Source organism: Sphaeramia orbicularis, chromosome 15 (genome assembly GCF_902148855.1).
Source record: "Sphaeramia orbicularis chromosome 15, fSphaOr1.1, whole genome shotgun sequence".
In the NCBI taxonomy this organism is placed as follows: Eukaryota; Metazoa; Chordata; class Actinopteri; order Kurtiformes; family Apogonidae; genus Sphaeramia; species Sphaeramia orbicularis.
In genome coordinates, this window is record NC_043971.1 from 33,523,896 (window position 1) to 33,544,763 (window position 20,868).

General features: G+C 42.2%; 1 long non-coding RNA gene across 1 annotated transcript; it reads left to right on the top strand.

Annotated features, from left to right (window-relative positions):
- Window positions 1–224: 224 nt before the first annotated feature.
- Window positions 225–20,298, top strand: LOC115434280 (uncharacterized). Its single transcript, XR_003937497.1, has 4 exons — window positions 225–266; window positions 773–878; window positions 20,002–20,067; window positions 20,217–20,298. It is a non-coding gene; the product is annotated as an uncharacterized LOC115434280 (long non-coding RNA).
- The last annotated feature ends 570 nt before the right edge of the window (window positions 20,299–20,868 follow it).

The window sequence follows — 20,868 nt, forward strand, 5'->3', positions numbered from 1 at the left end:
TATTTCTTGTAAGTTTAAGTTTTGATTAATTGTGCAGCTCTAGTTTTAGCCTTCCTGGATGCACCGCCACAGGGATTCCCATATTCAGTCATTTGTACATGTTTTGTAGAGGGATCCTCTGTTTGTTTTCTTCCTGGAGCGGGCCCTGCTTATGTGACCGTTGGCACACACAGTCTGGGCAGGTGTCCGCACAGCTGAGAACTACCGAACTGAGAAGAAACAGAAGAAGGGAGAAGAAGACCCCAAATGAGCCAGTGTGTGTGGAAGTAGGTCAACAACACAGATGTGCCTGACCACAGAGCATTTATAAGAAAACAAGAGCTTCTGAAGGGGACAGAAATCAGTAGATAATTTCTGCCGGTGGAAAAACAGGCGGAAACCTTCTAGAAGGACGGAAAAGGGTGTAGAAGCTTGTGGAGAACAGCCCGTGTGTTTACTGTGTGTACCCGTGGAAAAGCTGCTGAAGACGGCCTGACCCAACTCTGCTTTTTTCACTCCAACTGTGAGTTTTTGAACTTCTGTTAGGAACAGGACTTAGTATTCAGTTCCAGTGAATTAGTTTTAGAATAGAGTGATTTGGTTTTCTGTTAACGGACGGGTTTTCCCGTCAGTTGAACCTCCAGAAGGAAGGAAACAAATGGAAACACACTGAAAAAAGGGGCAAAGGGAGGGTGCTTCACTTTTCAAATATGTATTTGGCATATACAGCACAGTTTAATTCATAACATATACAACAGTTTAATTGTTCTTCCTCCTAACATATGTCGGTCAGGTTGACTTCTGAAACACTCCAGCTTTAGGAGAGAAAACCTCAGCTGCACTCGGACTGTTTTTCGCTGGGACTCAGAATAATGCTGCTTTGGACCACTCTGTACAAGGTAAGGATGAATTCAGTTTTATACAACGTTATTCAGAATGACTTTATGCACTGTTTTCACAGAGCCGAGCTGTTCTATGCTATTAGCACCGAGCAACATGAATCTGTCAGTGTCAATGCTAAGGTTAGCTTAAGCTACCACTTACGTTAGCTACACGACTGTTGGCGAGTAGTGTTTTATATGTGGTCATATTTATTGAAATGTACACACAGCGTATGTTCTGTGTCGACTTCAGTCTAAAGTGTGTGCTTTCAAGAGGGCTGTTGACAACTGAGCTTAGTTTAGTGGGGCAGAGGCAGTTGGAAGCGGTGCAGAGGAGAGCTAACATGATGGTTCTGGGTAAACATCCTTCTGTACATTTACATTACGGCTCAAATGGCCTTAGGGGGTCAAAGGAGGGGCCATTTTTGGACAGACAGCGAGTGCATATTGAGGCACCGACACCGCCGGTGGCTCACTTCCGGTACCACGGCGCGGTGCCAGGTGCCGTGGTACCGCGGTACCACCTCGGGGCCAACGCTAGCTGCCGTGGCACCGCGATACCAGGGCTCGGTGCCAGGTGCCAAGGGTTCCTATCAATTGCATTGGACTGTGAGCTAAGGAAGCACCTTGTTCGGAGCGGTGTTTTGAACCATGTCAGTGCTACATAGAGGAGTTCCAACTCACTACCAGCAGAAGTTGTACTTGCGCAAACAGATTCATTATTTCATTATTGTAAACACTGACTTCGTTGTTGTGTTTGCACGGTAATTGTCATATTCTTCCCACTATTTTTTGGCAACCCTTTAACGAAAACGTGAATAATAAAACCTTTTGGGAAAACTGGGGCCTGTATAATTTTAATACAATCCAATGTCATAGATATGCAATGGAAAAAGGGGGGGGGGAAAGGAGCAGTTTGTCATGAAAAGAACAAGGTATGAGCAATGGCTGAGTGCATGACAGGAAGAAGAAGACAGAAGGAACACAATAAATTTAAAATAATTGATACTGGTCAAATCCAATCAAATTTTATTTATATAGCACCAAATCATAACAAAAGTTATCTCATGACACTTTACAAATAGAGCCGGTCGATTATTCAAAGCCCTGACTGTCGCAAAGAAAATAATCGTTCTCCACTGGAAAACCAGAAATCAGCTAAATATTCCACACTGGAAGAACCTGTTAAACACAACGGCATATTAGGGCCACATAAGAAAATAAAAACACTTGTCACTACGAGAATAAAGTTGTAAAATATCAGGATGAAACCTGTATTTTCATGAGAATAAAGCCGAACACAAAAAGTCATAATTTTACGAGAATAAAGTGAAATATTGAGAATAAAAGTCATAATTTTGAGGGAATAAAGTCGTATCTTAAAAAAAAAAAAAAAATCTTAATTTAACGAAATTTCAGTTGAAATGATGTCCACATCACTCAATCTCAAAAGTACTCTTTCAACAAAATCTGGTCTATATTCACAAACAAACTTACGTCTGCATTATTAGCCTGACTCCCATTCCATAACCAACAAACAGATTTACTTCATGCCTGGCTTGAACATCCGTATAGTCGTATGATGCGCCTGCCATCGTAAACTGCTCTTTACCAATAGAACAGTGGCAGCGGTACCACAGCCACTGGAAATAAACCACTGGCACCAGAAACAGTGAACCACAGGCACCGGCACCTCTGGCAGTGGTGCCACAGGCCACAGTGAGATCTCGTCCCTACTGCATTTTTGTCAAAAGAAAGTTGTAAGAAATGCATAGAACTGTGTTGAAATAATGCCAATCCATTTGTGCACAGACTACTGATATTCTTTGACAGTGCAACCTATATTTTCATAAATTTTGGATTTTAATAGCAGGTGTATGTGAAAACTTTTGCTGGTGGACGGACATGACATTACCCATGACCCTCTGGTCAGTACCAGTACTTTATTAGGAATAAACTTATAGAGTTACTATTGCTAATTGTGCTCTTCTTCATAAATGTTAGTATTGTGGATCTAAAACAATACCAGCTGACACAAAAACGCTAAATGTGTCAGTGGACGGATGTGACATGGTTGTTGTGGATCCCATCATACTGATGCTCTGCAGCCATGTCACCGTTTACACTAATGATCCCTGTGCAAAAACTAGGATCACAATTATTTATTGGATAGTTCATCATCAGACTAAAGAGGAAAGAACAATATAGAATTATTTCTTTACAAAAATGCTTATTATTAGTAAACTGTTGATTTAAAAAGTGACGTGTGACATTCTTCATGTATGTGTCACAGTAGAGATTGAAATCCAGTAAGCAGGATAGATCAGCACCATACTCCATACTCTGGGGGGGTTCAGCCATAGCACTGGGTTGATCACGTAAGCTGCTGCTGCTGTTCCTGGGCCGCCACCCCCTCTACTAGCAAACTGTTTTTTTTTTCTTCCTCTTTTTTGCAGACGTACCGTGACCTAGTGTAATCTGTCCTTGCATATGGTTAGTAGCTCTATACTGTAGCTGTGGAGCATATACCATCTGTGCTCTGTAGGCTGTGGATGGTCAGCTGTGTTTGCTGTTTGAAACATGGATAGTAGAAAGAACAAGGGTGGTGTGGAGAAGACAAGAATTAAAAAGAGGAAAGCTCTGGAAGCAAATGCAGCCAAATGTGACAAAATCGGCAACTTTTTTCACAAAAACGACCTCCCGGTTGGAAACAACTAATGAGGACGATGAACCGGGTAAACCACCTTTCAAGTTAGGTAATTATTGAGTCAGTGAATTGTGTGGCATTGTGGCGTGGAACATAACATTATGCATTTTAAATAATAGTATGATGTGACGCCACAGAACTGGGAAACTTTGTCTTGTAGCTCCTCAGAGTCAGAAAGCAGATCCAGCAGCAGACAGCAGCCATGAGCCCACAAGTCCAGAGTGGGCAGGTAGGACTGCTCATAGAGGGAAGACTATTAGAATAAATAGGCTCCATTGAAGAGTATGGTGTAGGCCTGTTCAGTGTGAAAGGTGCTCTGAGATGCTCCAGGATTCAGCACTACATGAATGAAACTGACACCAAGGCTTTGCAAAATAGAAGATTTGTGCTGAGAATTCTGAGCATTTTTAAACTGTGCTTTAGTGTCAGAAGCAGAGCCAGGAGCCAGTAGTGATGAGGGGATTGTTCCTGTCAGGATGGAAGGAAAAGGTGAGCTGTTAGAATAGACTGTGTGAACAAGCATTAGTTCCAGTAAAACCACTTTCTATACCCAAACCATAGTCCTGACCGATTTTATTTTTTATCATTAAAAGTGAGACAGTAAATACACAAAGCCCACAACTGATAGGCAACAGCATAAAGAAATATTAAATAAGCCTGCATATTTTGCCAATGTAAATATCTGAATTGGTTAAGTAAGTCCAAATGTCTGTCGATATAATTTTTTATTGTGATACAGGTGCAGGAGTCTAGAGAAACTGGAGGAAGTGTGAAAGGGAGAGCAGAGTCTACTGATGACAGAGGAGCAGCTCAGCAGCACAACCCTGAACCACTAGGCACAAAGGAGACGGATGAAGATGAGTCTGTTGTTAGCTTTGATTACTTTGCTCACCCTCAGTCACAGGATACACATACATTTTTTTCGTATCATCCTCGTCAAACCCCTAATATCACTGTACCAAAAGTTTTTTAATAGCAAAGTTGGAACAAACCGCAAGTGGCTGACTTACTGTGAAAAAAATCAGTGTCTCTACTGCTCTGTTTGTCTCAGGCTTTGCAGAACAGTGCGTAGACCTAACATGTAAGGTTAGAATGACATGATTTTAATAATAATTGGTCGTGATCTAAAGTGGGCCGGTCTGAGGTATGAAACTCCAGGGCTGAAAATGAGTCTCAGTCTGGCCCTGCCAGAAATAGTGAACCACAGGCACCGGAAGTAAGCCACAGGCCACAGTGAGGTCTCGTCCCTACTGTTCAGCTGGCAGGTCAATTCTCCATTTTTCCGGAGGTTAGGTCGCTGTGCCGTGACGTAGACCAAGGGTCAGCAACCCTGGTCCAAGAGAGCCACTATCCTGCATGTTTTAGATGTGTCCCTCTTCCAACACAGCTGATTCAAATGATAAGCCTATCATCAAACTCTGCAGAAGCCTGATAACGACCGTCAGGTGTGCTGGAACAGGGAAACATCTAAAGCATGCAGGATAGTGGCTCTGTAGAACCAGGGTTGCTTGATGCTATCCCTTCAGGTTTAAAAACTTTGCTATCTTCTACTATTAGTCCTTCAACAACCATTAGCCCTCAAATTGCATGATCAGAATTATACACAGGAAATTTAGATCCATTCTTGAGTAAAAAAAAACTAATAATAAATGCATTAGAGAAGGGATTCAAAGGGATACAATTTGTAAGCCACCTTCCATCTTTTTTTGGAGTAATTCATATTCTGATGTGGAATGGGAAAAGGTATGGTTATTACCCAAGGACGTTTTTTATTTCCAATAAAGTGAGAGAGGTATCTTTAAAACTGTTCCATAGGTGTTATCCTACTAATTTAACTCAGATTAAGTGTAAGATCAATGTCGTCAATTAAGGTATAATTTTACCCAAAAATACAGCATAAATGAATGTTAATTCATAAAATGTTTGGGAAGGAATGCTTCTCGGACCAAAAAGAGTTTGTTCGAGGTGCTCTTTGGAAAAAGGGATTCAAAAAGTATTTATCACACTGGAAGAAGAATCCAAGGCACTCTCTTTCAACATTCAAATGCCTTTATTATCATGGCATGGTCATATCTAGACCTAAAAAACTTCAACGCGTTTCAGCTTCAAGCCTTCATCAGGAAGTCAAACAGGAGCCTGAAAAAGTGTAGGTTCCTATATAGTAGGGTCTAACCAATAGGAACCTGCCAGCTGGGCATGAAGGGAATGGCCTGCAGAGGGTGTCCACATGGAAAAGGCCAGCAGATGGTGTCACTGCAGGTCAAATAGAAATATTTACAAGTATACATGAATAAAAAACAGTGCAAAATTTACATATTGAGATGAAACCAGTGTAAAGTCTTTAAAACAAGAAACAGATAATACATTATAAGAAAACAGAAAAGTTCCACTCTTCATTCAGTCCAGGGGGTACAGTGGCTTGGAGTTTAAAAATCCAGAAAGCTTCCCGTTGGTTTAATGTCTTTTGCCTGTCCCCCTTTCTTAAGGAGGATGGAATGTGGTCGATGCCAATAGTTTGTAGTGTAGATGGGTTGCTGTTGTGGAGTTCCAGGTAGTGTTTTGCCATCGGGTAGTTTGTGTTTCCAGTTCTTATTGCATATTTGTGTTCTGACAGTCTGTCCTGTAAACGTCTTTTTGTCCGGCCGATGTTGAACACTTTGCAGGTCGGACATTCCAGTCTGCAAATGATGAATGTTGTTTTACAGTTAATAAAATGATTGATTGTGTATTGTTTATGTGATGTAGAGTCCATGAAAGTTTTGGTCTGTATGACATTTGTACAGTGATTGCAGTGGCCGCATTTGTAGCTCCCTTTAGGTTTCTGACCCAGCCATGATGGAGTGCTAGGTTGGAGATGGCTGTGGACCAGTTTGTCCTGCAGTGTAGGACATCTCCTAAAGGTGATGAGTGGAGGCTGTGGAAAAATTCGTCTGAGTTGTTTGTCGCTCTGAATGATGTCCCAGTTTTTATTAATTATTCTTTTGACTTGGTCCACTTCTGTACTATACATAGTGACAAATACTGTTCTGTTTTGTGTTTGTTTAGGGGTGTGGTGGAAAAATTTACTTTTTATGTTTTATACTCTTTATATTTTATACTGTTAGTACATCTTCTTTTAATGCTGAGTCATTATTCATTATGTGTGATGTTTACCACTCTGTAACACCCCCAACCCAGGAACGGAGTTCTTGCCTTGAGTTAAAACCCAAACACCTAAATGTCTGAATGTGTAGATAGAGAATGGCGCCTGCACTCCAGATTGGATCCAAGCAAGGTTAGAGTGGAGAGGTCATCATGACCTCTTCACGGAGCAGAGAAGGAGTAGTATGGGGTGGTACGATGTACATAAGGAATGACATCATAGTTTGAGGGGTTGGATTTGGTTCTATATAATCTTTAGTTTTCTCTTGTTGAATCAGACTTCACTTACAGAGTTTCTCTGTGACTGACTTCTCAATAAATGCATTTATTTATTTTAACTGTAACTTTCTCTCCTCCTCTTTGTGTGTGGGTTATCAGTTGAACATTTCCATAACAAATTGGCGTTGTCGGCAGGGTTCCATGTGTGCTGTCGGGCGGGGGAACGGAGGTTGGTGGACTGATCATCCTACGGGCCAAAAAAGCGGCTGTAGCCCCGTGGTAAAACGACACCGCAGACGGGGGACCGGCCCCGAGCCCCGCCCGTCTCACCACTGGAATCGGAACTGAGTTCAACGCCACACACGGTGAGAAAGTTACAGTTTGGGGTGTTGGGGCTTTTACTCTCTGTGTTCCAAACTCACGTCACTGGGCACGTCACTGAAACAATAGTGGCGTGCGATTCGGGTTTATATATATATATAGAAAAATAAATAAATAAAATAAAATAAAAAAATAAAAATGAAAAATAAAAAAAATAATAAATAAAAAATAAGAATAAGTATATATATATATATAGACCTGAGTCGGGTTGCTATTGTATGCAAATACAATAGAGTACAGGCGTTTTTGTGAGATTTTTTCGCCTTCAACCAAAAAGAAAATCGTATAGGGTTGCTATTGTATGCAAATACAATAGAGTACAGGCGTTTTTGGGAGATTTTTTCGCCTTCAACCAAAAAGAAAATCGTATAAGGTTGCTAGTGTATGCAAATGCAATAGAGTACAGGCGTTTTTGGGAGATTTTTTCGCCTGCCTTCAACCAAAAAGAAAAATCGTATAAGGTTGCTACTGTATGTAAATACAGTAGAGTAAAGTTTATAACAAACTTGAAAGCGTTTTAGGTGATTTTTTCGCTGACAACTGAAAAGAAAAATCAGGGTTTTTTAGTATTTTGTTCGCCAAGGAACAAAAACCACTTAGAAGACGTTCTAAGTGTAAAAATGGGAAACCGGCCGGGGCACAGTGACGGGGGTGTGGACAGAGAGGCCCCTATTCCAAAACCCATGGGTAAAAAGAAAATATGGGGAAATTGTGCTTGAATGTGCTGATTATTGGGTAAACATGGGTATTTTTTCTAAAATGCCAACTTTGGGTGTGCAAAAACTGAATGAGTTAAAGGGAGGCAAAGAGAGAAAAAACAAAGTCAGGGAATTTAAACAATAGGAACCTTGTAACAAATGTTTTGAGATGTGGTGAATGAAGCAAAAACAAACTGAGGCATGTGTAACCGTAGATGACACCATCTAGCTGTGTTTTTTTCCCTTTATGCCTAATTTGTTAGAATATTTAAACCACTTCTTTTCATTCATAACTTTATACTTCCCTTGTATTTTTGTGCGACGTCTGTGCTACGTCTGTAAGATCTGGTAAATTATGCTGCTGGTTATAAAAACAGATATAAAACAGATTATACAGATTAAACAGTTATATTTTCGATTGTCAAGGAGCTTGAGCTCCGCCACTTTACCATATACCATATGCCCCCCCTTGTGTTTCTGTGCAGGCAGCGAAGTTGGTGTCCGGGTCTGGACGCCTGCCCACAAAGACGCCGCGAGAACCCGCCCCCCCTCCCGGAACACTCAGCCGTAATTCCAGAACCGGCCAAACGTCAACGGGCCCAAGCAGGCCCCCCAGGTCTTCTGACCCCCGGCCTTCTCCACCACCGGAGCCGGACTCCACACAACCCGACTCCACCCCCGCTGCTGATGCTGCAGGCAGGGGGGAGGACTGACTTCTGGCACAGCTGCACAAATGCCCACGGTGGACCAGACGGTCCTGTTGTGGTGTTCAGGGCATGGACATTCACTGAAACATCTACCTGATCCATCCGAGGGACTTTCTGCACTGAACACAGACCCACTGGGTCCGAACTCAGGCGGCTTCTGGCTGCACAGATGACCCCTAGCCTCTGCCGGACGTTTTTTCCCACCTGAGGCTGTCTGTCTGCATGGAGAAACCTGAAACAGGCCTGATGAGACAGTGGAAGATTCCAGACGCAGGGCAGGGGTCACTTTCATCAGACACTCCGGACTGGTCCGCCCGACCCCCCCCGGGGAACAGCGTGGGCGGGGACCGGAGAACACTCGAGGCCCACCTACACCCGGAAAGGGGTGGTCCGACATGTGGCGGGGTGGGCCACCTCTGTGGCCAACCAGGACATGGGAAAAGGGACTGCCCACAGAGAAGGCGGGGCGGAGACAGCCACGTGGAGGGAACGGGGCAGGGGATTGGCTCGCGGCCCTGGAGGGCGGGTCTCCAGACACGGATTCCACACCCACTACAGCTTCTGCTGCACTGCCCAAGGGAGGAGGAGGTGACACACACACACACACACACACACACACACACACACGCTCAGCTGTGTACTGACTCCTATCAGAAGCTCCCTGTGGTTGATCTTACTATAAGCAGGTTTAAGTTACTGTTTTTAGTAGATAGTGGAGCTACATACTCTGTGATCAGACATGTAGACTTAACACCTACACTAAAGTTGAGTGGAAAAACTATTATTTCTGTGTCGGCTGGTGGTAAACAGGACAGAGAGAGCTTTACTGTTCCGTTGACATGTGTTTCACAAGAATGTACTTTCTAACATTCTTTTTTTACTCGCACCCGTCTGTCCCATTAATTTGTGTGGGCGGGATTTGATGTGCAAATTGGGGGTAAAACTTGAATCGGGTCCAGAGGGGTTAACGATAACTCAACAAAACACAGTCGCAGGCACAGATCTCCACTCACATTGTGTGTACGCACACACAATGGTTAGGTATGCTGCTGGGTTACCAGATTCTGTATACCACTGGAAAGTCTGTTCCCCCCAAATTACAGAAAAATGGGTCGAGCTAAGTGACAGCAGACTTCAGCCTGGCGCTTATGTCTCACCCCCAAATGATTTATAGTGTGCTTCTCATTTCAGTCCTGGAGGCCCTGACCCCACATATGAGGAAAAGTTTTTTCACACAGTCTGATAAGCTCACAACTGGTTACATGTTTTGGGATTCATATTTTTTTGGGCATTGTCTGTGTCACTGACTGATAATCAACATTCTTTTTACAGGCTTGGTGCTGCACCACGCATGTTGCTCTTTCCAAACCATGCCATGCAGATTGGAAAGACGTGGGCCCGTTTGTGGAAAAGGCCTTGCAGGTGTCAGATTTGTGTCCCACCTCTGACCCGGCCATCATGTTCGCTCCCCGACTGGGGGTATACAGACAGAGCATGATATCAGTGTTTCACTGTCAGAAAACTGTACAGTTGTTAAATGATGAAGCGCTGACCTGTATGTCTACATCTCCCACAGGCCTCTCACCCGTCTCCGTGCCACCCAAACTGGCTGATATCCCACCTGGTGTCTGGGCTACTGGTCCACATGATGTGGGTCTCGTCCGAAACTGCCCACCGGTCATCATTACCCCGCGATCTGATTACAGGCCATGTCAAAAACAGTCCGAGTTCTAAGCTTATTTGAATGTGGGAATTATAGTTCCATGTCCTGATTCACCGGTCAGGACCCCAATTTTTCCTGTGGAAAAAAGTGCGAACCCTCCTGACCCAGACACATGGAGGTTTATTCAAGACCTACAGGCGGTAAACAAAGCCGTGGTTCCACGCATACCCACGGTATCACAAATTCCGCCGTCTGCATCTCACTTTTCTGTCACTGACCTTTCGAACGCGTTCACATCTGTTCCCGTGCATGCAGATAGCCAATATTGGTTCGCGTTTCAGTTCAGAAACAAAATGTACACATGGACGCGCATGTCTCAGGGGTATTGCGAGGCCCCAACCATTTACAATTCGATTTTGGCCGACTCGCTGTCCCACCTTGACCTCCCACCAGGTGTTGCTCCTTTACAGTATGTTGATGACCTTCTCCTTTGTTGTCCTTCACAGGCTTGTGTCTTTTGTTTCACTTGAGGCAGCTGATGGACGACCTTGTCGGCCCAAACATTTCTTCCCCTGGTTTGCTAAGCTGACACATGGCGTAGATCATGTGTCTAAGGGAGGAATGTTAGATAAATGTTTTCCTGCAAAGCATGCAGACAGCTCTGCAGTGGCTAAGGCTTTGGTAACTGAAATTTTGTTTTGTTGGGGGATCCCAAAGAGGATCTCATCAGACGATGGGTCCCACTTTGTGAACACAGCACTAACTGAGTTAGGGGAAATGCTAGGTTTTGACCTCAAAACACACTGTGCATACCATCCACAAAGGGGGGGCTATTGAAAGGGAAAATAGCACCCTAAAATCAAAACTGGCTAAATGTTGTGAGGAAACAGGTCTTAACTGGGTCAAGGCCCTACCTCTGGTTCTCATGCAAATGAGAATGAGACGTAGGAGTCGAAGTGGGCTGAGTCCTTTTGAGACTATGTTTGGGAGACCCCCATATACAGGTCTCCAGGCCCCCCAACTAACCGGGTTGACATCATTGTTGGAGCATGACATGTTGTCTTAGTGTAGGAAACTCTCCTCTGAACTATCTCAAGTACAGGTACTGGTGAAATCAGCACTACCGGTTCCTGCAGAGGGGCTGCTTCATCCGCTGCAGCCTGGGGATTGGATCCTGGTTCGGGACTTCAGACGAAAGCACTGGAAACAGCGCAGGTGGCGAGGCCCTTTCCAGGTGCTCCTGACGACGCACACAGTGGTCAAGGTTGCTGAACGTGCCATGTGGATCCACGCGATCCACTGTAAGCGGTTTCTGGGAGAACCGCCAACTGCTGCAGCCGAGGACGTGCCGGAGCATCGATCGACAGCGTAGACTGGACGACTGGACACCGGAGCTGGACACAGCTGTATCACGCACCTACACTCACAAGACTCACTGGTTGAAACCTAGCGGTGGTAACGACCCCAGTGACGTCTCATATACACTTATCCTTTGCCTGGTCACTGGCGAGTGACTGAAGACCCCCTGCCCCACACATACACTGATTCGACGACGATGGAGGTGATCAAAGGGTCAGCTGTCATCTGCATCACCCTCCTGTGCCTGTACATGTGGTACATGGACACATTCTATCAGGTATCTGATCCTTCACCACCGCATCACATTCCTGTTTGCGCCCTGGTCTGTCGGAGGACAGCTAGGGTCAGAGGAGCTTCGGGGACGTCACGGACGTGACGTCCACCTCATTGATCACCACGACTAGCGATAACACATGGTGGCGAGTGACACGTGATCTGACACGACGTGTCACTAATCAGTCATGCTATGTGTGTAGTTTGATGCCACACAGCTCACATGAAGATACTCTGTTCGCTCCTTATCCTCTCTCGATCAATCACACACTATTGACAATGATAAAATGGACAGTGGCCGTCTGTCACGGCGTACCCCTGGCTGGGGTTGAGACCCAACGTGACCTTCCTTCAGAAATCCAAGAAATTTCTCTAGAGACACTAATATTACTATGGTACAGAAAAATGTTGGTTTTCGGCTCAGAGATCTGTCTAATCTTTTTTTCACTCCACAGTTTTGCTTCCATTCCCCAGTCACAGAACACACACGGTATAATTTGGGACACACATCTGGGTGTAACATTACTCTCAAGGTAGCATGCGGGTTAGCAAATTGTGAAAAAAGGGCTGATAAATTTACTTTTCTCCAGTTATAGTCCTTTACAATCTCACGGCATTACTAGGTACACCATCCCCACTGACACATTATGATGCTAAGACCTCATATTTTTATTTTATTTTATTTTTAATGTTACTACCACATATAATGCCACCGTAGCTCTAACTCCTTCTGATTATGGGTATGGCTGTCCTACAGATATGGTGTGGACGTGTGGTCAACACTCTTATTTGTATTTCCCAGCATGATGGGCAGGTACATGTCACCTCTCTTATTTGGTTCCAGCTACCTCCAAATTGACCATCAGCCCAGTTATGTCACCGCCTCACACCTGTGTAAAACGGGATCAGATTTCAGGTGGCCATAAGTTTGTAATCAGTATTATTCCCATGTACGGCCCTGCTCGTTTATCTTGGTACATAGAAGAACTTTCTGTGGAGCTAGAGAATCTCACTGCGTTTGTTGAACAGGGGTTTAATGACCAGTGAGATGAAAGCTCTCCGCACTGTCGCATTACAGAATAGGGCAGCTTTAGATCTCCTATTGGCTGAAAAGGGAGGTGTCTGTCATCTTATTGGCGACCAGTGTTGTACCTATGTACCTGATGTTTCCACAATCAGTTTGATCACCCTAGACGAGTCCTACATGAGGAAAACACTGCATACACTACAACAGGCTGGGATTTTTGGGGCTGGCTGCTGTCTGGGGGATGGAAGGCAATGTTGATGAAAATTATTGCTGTGATTTTTGGTGTGTTTGTATTACTCCTCGGATTATCCTGTTGCATCATTCCAATAATACGTTCAATGATTAGCAGTGTGATTGGTACTTTTAGTATGGTATAGCATGAAGTGATTGATGATGATGATGATAATTATGATTTTGATGACTTAGATGATCTTGATGATGATTTGATGGTGTATGAAGAAAGCAACGTGTAATCCTGTCAAATGAACAAAAATTGTGAAGCTGGAAATTACTGTTCTGACTGATGTCCAAAAGCAGATAGATCATGGGTGGATGGTTATAGTATTTTTTTTCATAGTATTTTGCTATTTGTCCTCCAATGTCAAACCTGATCTAAAAAGAAAAAAGACACAAAGTCTGGAAATTTGGCTACATATAATTTATCTGGAGAATATCTGGAGAAATATGGCTTAATTAGGTTGTCTTTGGGTTGATAATCATTTATAATCATTTATTGATACTCGTACGTAAATTTTATGTTTTTGCATGATTGATTCGGTTGAATAATCAAAAGGGAGGAAATGTGGTGGAAAAATTTACTTTTTATGTTTTATACTCTTTATATTTTATACTGTTAGTACATCTTCTTTTAATGCTGAGTCATTATTCATTATGTGTGATGTTTACCACTCTGTAACACCCCCAACCCAGGAACGGAGTTCTTGCCTTGAGTTAAAACCCAAACACCTAAATGTCTGAATGTGTAGATAGAGAATGGCGCCTGCACTCCAGATTGGATCCAAGCAAGGTTAGAGTGGAGAGGTCATCATGACCTCTTCACGGAGCAGAGAAGGAGTAGTATGGGGTGGTACGATGTACATAAGGAATGACATCATAGTTTGAGGGGGTTGGATTTGGTTCTATATAATCTTTAGTTTTCTCTTGTTGAATCAGACTTCACTTACAGAGTTTCTCTGTGACTGACTTCTCAATAAATGCATTTATTTATTTTAACTGTAACTTTCTCTCCTCCTCTTTGTGTGTGGGTTATCAGTTGAACATTTCCATAACAGGGGGATTCCTTTCTAGTAAGGTGTGTCTGTCCAGATGTTTAGCTCTTGTGTAAGCTTCTTGTAATGTGGCATTCTTGTAGCCCCTTGCCTGAAACCGTGCAAACATCTCCCCTGATTTACTCACAAAATCTGCATCTTGGTCGCACCCTCTGAAACTGGCCATAAGGGATGTTTTCTTTAAGCCATTTGGGATGAAAGCTATTGGCATGTAGAACAGTGTTTCTGTCAGTGGGTTTTCTGAAAATGGATGTGTGTAACATCACTAAATTGTCTTCATAAATAGTGAGGTCCAGAAAATGAATGCTATCTTTACTGTAGTCCAATGACAACTTAATGTTTGGGTTAATGTTATTAAGGAAGCCATGGAAAGCTTTAAGTTCTGACCCTGACCAAAACAAGCGTACATCATCAATGTAACGTCCCCACCAGACAATGTGCTTTAAAAAGCTGTTCTGTTCCTGATTAAACACAAAATCTTCTTCCCATTTACCTAGATAGAGTCCTGCATAAGATGGGGAATAGCAAGCACCCATTGCACATCCTTTTGTCTGTCTGAAAACCTTATCCATAAAAATGAATATATTATTGTTCAAAGTCCATTCTGTAAGAGTTAAAAGAAAATCATTAGGTGGCATTTCAGACTCAGGATGGTTTTTCAACTAAACCTTTGTGACCGCCAATAAAAAACAAACAGATCTTGACAAGTGTAGTCTGATCTAGTTCAAAGGAGTGGCTTGAAGTTCTGTATATCAAGAAAAATAATTAGGGCTGAAAGGACTAACTGACAACATAAATAATCAAAATTAATATGTCTATCGACAGGTCTCTAGTGACGTTATCCACTTTTGTATAAAGGAAAGTTATGTAACTCTTGAGTATTTAGTTGTGTGTTTAAACTTTGTCAGACTCTGTAATTGTTAATCACAAAATGCACTTTTGTTTAACCCATAAAGACCCAGTAGTATTATTGCCCAAGCTCCCAAATAAATGTTTCTCTCCATTTAACCTTCCTCAAGTGATGTAGCAGCTTTTACTGTCATATTATCCTCTATATTTTGCAGTTTCACCATAAATCATGTATTTTCCTATATTTAATTCCCTATTTTTAATATAAATCTTCATGAATATTCACAGTAGATTCAAAGGTTATTGTATCTAAACAGAAAACAGAAGAAAAAGATATAAATAACTGAACATAAACCCATTGTTCCCATCTACTGTCATTGATCCAACTCAATGGGTTTTACTGGTAACTTAATGGTGTAGAAGATGAAAATGTTTCCACAGTAACTACGGAGTATCCGAACATCCAAATATGGTCTGATATCTGATGACCATGTAAAGATGAAGAACTGTATTTTATTATTGCTAGGATTAGTGGATCAGCAGGTGTTAAACAGATTAGATCAGTAGATGGTTCTGGTCACTGGTTGTCTGGGGCTGTATGAGGAACGGGGGAAAAAATGTCATTGCTGCTGCAATATGTTTTGAATTTTGAAAAATGAATTGAATATTTTGTTCAACAAACTGTAAGAATTCAAATTGTTGTGCAATAAGTGTTCCCATTAAAGGAAAGAAAATTTATTTAATCACTGCAATAAATATAAGTCAGAGCCAGTTCTGCTTTTACCCATTTCACCTAGTTGAAAAAGCACAAGGATTGTCAGTGTTTATGTTATTTGTGTCCAACACTGAGTCACATTAGAATTTACTTTTAGAAGTCTGCAGAGTTTGTCTTAAGTAGGCCTGTCTGTGTAGGTTAGCCACATTGTCAGACCAACTGAGGTGCAAGTAAGATAGAGGAAATTCGTGTTTAAGCTGTAAGATTTCTTTTGCAATAACTGCAGTAAATTTGAATGTGAGCGAAAACTTTCAAACCTGTAGTTTATGTATAATTTGCACATTTTTGTGGGAGTTATGTTGTAGGCCTCATATTCTAGCACTCTACTGGAGATTGTCACTGTTAAAAACGGTTAAAAAGGCTCATTTCCTAACTTTATTTGAATAGTAAAGTTAATTCATTTTCAGACTTCAGCCTCAACAGTAAAATGTATTCCTTCATGATCAAATGTTTTTGGAATATTTTAAGTCTCAACGGGATAGAATGTTAAAGTAATATCTTTGTTTTTTATTTCCTTCTTAGATCTTATGGTGTGTTCAGAGCAAAGGTTTAAGAGTTACAGTGCTGTAATATAAAGATTTTCACAGATTTTCATTTTTCAGTTCAGTTCTGTTATTAATTAGTGATTAGAAAGTTCATCATTTAATTGCATTTAAAAAGGTGTTAAATGATTGTAATATAATATTTGCTTTATAATTTGCATGCTCATGGCATTTTAGTTACTTCATGTCAATGTATAGACAAGTTGCTAAGGATAAATATAAGACCTTGTAGCTTTAAGATCCTCAGGTGAGCTGGGGGGTGCTACGAGCCTAGGGGGTATGTGACATTAGAGCCCAGAGGAGCTCACAGTATTTCTGGCTGTGTTTGGACTGTGTGCTTAAGTTCATATGTATTTTATTCTCTATTTTTTGTATTTTGTTAAATAAATCTGAGAAGACGAACTTTAGTAGAGGAAACCCTTTTTACAACAGGAGTTAGTGACAGATGACCTGTGTTGAGGAAGATTGACCCAATTCTTTGACTGTGGCTTCCTATGTGTTGTCTTCACTACTGTAGTGGCATTTTCAGAAGTAGGAGTAAGGGCACAATAAAGATGGAGCGACTATGAAAATAGACAGGAGAACAAGGCACCACAGGATGCTCTGAGGTCACTAAATCCAGGCCCCCTGAACAGGGGTCGTGGTCTAGGTCTATATCATAATTAACACTTAATATTTGCATTGAACCTTACAGAATACAAGGATAACTTTTACAACAACAACAAGGAGAGACAAGAAAATGATCAGTACAGTTAGGGACGCTGCTTGAGATGGTTGGTTGGTGTGTGATGACCATCAGCTGAGTCCAGGCCCTTTCTTCAGGCGAGGACGTAGAAGGAGTGATGTCTGTGAACTGTCTGTCAGAGTTCATGAACACAGTCCGTTTGTGAACCACCCCTATGTCTTACTAGGGTTGGCTTTAGTTGACACCGGAGGGTTTCTGCGAACCAGAGGTTTGTGTTCTCACCTCTGTTTGACCTAGTCAGACACAGGCCTAAACATGTACTGTGCAGTGGTTGTGTGATGTCAACCATGTGACCCATGAGCAGTGCTAGGCTTGCACTCAGGGTTGTTTTAGCTGTATGTGTGAAAGCAGAAAGTGAGAGAAAAGTTTACGTTCTTGATCTCGTTCAGGGGGTCGCTCCCACGTAGGAATGTCATCAGCTTCATAGGTGGAACAGAGCGTTTGAATTCACCATCTGTTCGTTGGTGGTTTTGGCTTTACCACTGATGTCAGCCACTTCTCGTCCTGGTCTACCTCGTTGGGTGTTGACGTGGGTCATGCACTTTTTAGGCAGCTGATGCAGAGATGACCTTTTTGCAGTGACTTACGTGAACCCTGGTGGCTTGTTGGGGCTTCTGAAGTCTGTGACCAGCATGAAGTCACCTGGTTGAAGGCTGTGAAGTGGACCTGAGCCTGGAATGGACAGGTCCACAGCTACCTGTTGACAAATGTGTTTGAGGATGGGAGAGAAAGCAGCACAACAAGAGAGCATATCATGTTTGAAATGAGAAGTAGGAAAGGGTTTGGAGATTCAGAGCAGAATCTCAAACGAGGAGATGTGGCAAACCGAATGTCAAAGGGGCTGAGGCTATGTCTGTCACAGGTTCACATGCACATACCCTACAGAGCACCAGTGTGGTTTTAGTGCTTTAACCATCCCCTCTTTGACACTTGGTCACACCCATGGGTCAATTTCACCAACAGCTTTTCAGGCTGACCTTCAGGGGACCACTGTCTCCAATTTCCCTTCTAGGAAAAATGAGTGAATACACAGTTGAATACCATCGATGGTTTCTGTCTAAGACAGGGATTAAAGTTCTCCGTCACCACGACGGATTTCCGTCAAATGGAAAAATTGAGGGGGGAAAAAAGTCATATTGAAGTAACTTCCCCACGTGTTTCGCGGAGTCCAGTTGGCACCGCAATCCTGTCCTGGGTCTGCAGGTGTTTACCACAGGCACGCCACGCACAGGGGGCTGATAGGTTTAACAGTGATGATAAGAAGATGACTTCTTTATTTTTATGTCGGGAGGAGAGATTGATGAGTATTTCTCTTTGGAAGGAAACGCTGCTCATTCTGTGCCTCAGAAACACATGGACAAGTTCAGCTTTACCAAAGTTCAGCCTCCAGACGCTAACTTTAGTTTAGTGCTAACAAGTAGCTTTCATTCTGAAAGAACCACAGCGAAAAGGGAAGAAGACAGAACTGATCTGCATGGACCTTCATGTTTGGGTTAATAGCTTATCTCCTCTTGCCAGTATATGACTAGTGTGTGTGTTTGTGTGTCTGTGCCCTTCCCGTGCATGCGGCTGTGCGCGCCGCGGCCTTACGCGGTTATGCACCCGACTGCATAAGTGCTTTATTTTGACCCGTTTAGCATCTTATTTCTATCTGTGTGGTACAGTACGAAGATAAAATTGAATGAATGAGTAACACCCTTGGTATTTGCAAAGCCACTGTATTTTAAATACCCTCAGAGAGTATCTGTAACGGAATATAATTTCTGTTTCAGTTGACGTAATGTCTTCCAATCAAAAGAGAACATGATATTGGCGCGAGGGGGTTGTGGACGCAGGTTTGACGACGTACAGATTATTTTGGCCAGCATATACGACATCATGGACACGTTTGTAGAGGAAGGTGCTGAGGTGGTAACTATTGAGAGATGCGTGAAAAATAGATGGAGGTGGGCATGGCTTTATGAGAAGGGAGACGATGGAACTCCAATTGGATCATGGTGCAAAAAAATGAAGCAGCCTGGTGCGTGCATGTGTGGAGTTTGCCACAAGAAAATTCTGTATGAGTTGGTTAGGGTTACATTTACACAGACATTTTCCCCAAAATTCATGTGCTGTTGGAGTTGGAGTTATGTTTTAGGAGTTCCTAAATTGTTAAATAAAATGTTTTTCACTCATTTTTTGCAGTAAGGTTTTCTTCTGGTTATTATTTTCACTTGCTTCAAAGGTTTTCATACCCTTTAAAATTAACCAGAGAGCACCAAAATTGACCTGAAGCTCTAAAAATTTTCTCGGGGAGGACCCCCAGACCCCCCACCAATACCACTCATGACATTTTTTCTATCCATGTTACTAATCTTCTACACCTGTACACTCTCCCATTCAGTGTGTTTTACAGTATTGCCAAATTTGACTATATAAACTTGTTCGCTATAGTAGTATTGTATTGCATCCTTTTTAATAGTGGCCAATGATTTTGACCAGAAGAAAATTTTCAGTCAGATGAAAAATTTTTGCTTTAATCCCTGGTTTATATTGACAATGGTGTGTTAAGATATTCTCAAAACATGCTCTTCAAAGTGTACAGTGCGATACAGTAATCATTAAGCATGCATAAACACAGCATAATATTTTTAATGTCAATTCTTGTTTTTCAGACTGCTGATTTGCCACTCAATTTTTGTTCTTTTTTCAAGGTTTAAAATTTTGTAACAATACCAACTCATGCACAAAGAGCACCCATTTGCTCTCATTCTTTCTTTCTTTCAGGCGGCCACTGATCACTACAATCAGCTCTCCTGTCCAGGTCAAATGGATCCAGCTGTCAGCACAAAGGTAAATTAAATGTTACATTTAACTTGAATTTTTTTTTTCTTCACTGGTAGATATTAACTTGTAAATCTGTGGTACATGTAAGTGTTACATTCAAGGTTTTGCAATGTTTGTCGGGCAGTGTCAAAACTATCGCTTGGTATCTGCAGCAGTATCCTCCGTGGACAAGTGTGTTGAGTGTCTGGGACTTGTATCTTCCTACAAGTGGCTTGGCTATGTATGCAAAGGTGAGATATTTAGTGAATTCATACAGTGTGTAAAAGGACAGTAGGTGGATGTATAGCATGTGTTATGCTCTAATGATAAACAGTGTTGGGGTTAAAAAACAAACTTACTAAAGTAATCACCTTACATTTGTCTGTAATGCTGTAGTGTAATGCCTTAAGTGCTCTTAAATTCAATAATCACATTACAGTTAATAATCAAACACTTATCTCCAAATTATCTGCATGATTGAGGTAAGACAAAAAAATCTTTAATCTATAGCTGTTTATGCATATTCCCACATCAACAGCCTGAGCTCTACAATAAAGACTATATACCCATGAAATTCAACACAATGGTGTCATGTTTTCACCCATAAAGAGGCTCTTAATCCCAGGCAGTCTTGTGCTAACTCAAAGGAGCAGGTGATTTGACTCCTCTCGATTACGTTTAGCCACTACTTCCATGATAAACATGTCAAATTAACTGGACAAGTCTACTGTAACGCAATGGTTTTGTTAGCAAGTTACAGGGGTAAATTTGTTGCTTTTGCACTTTAGTGCATTTAGCCTATTACATGTGGTTAAGGCAATTTAAACG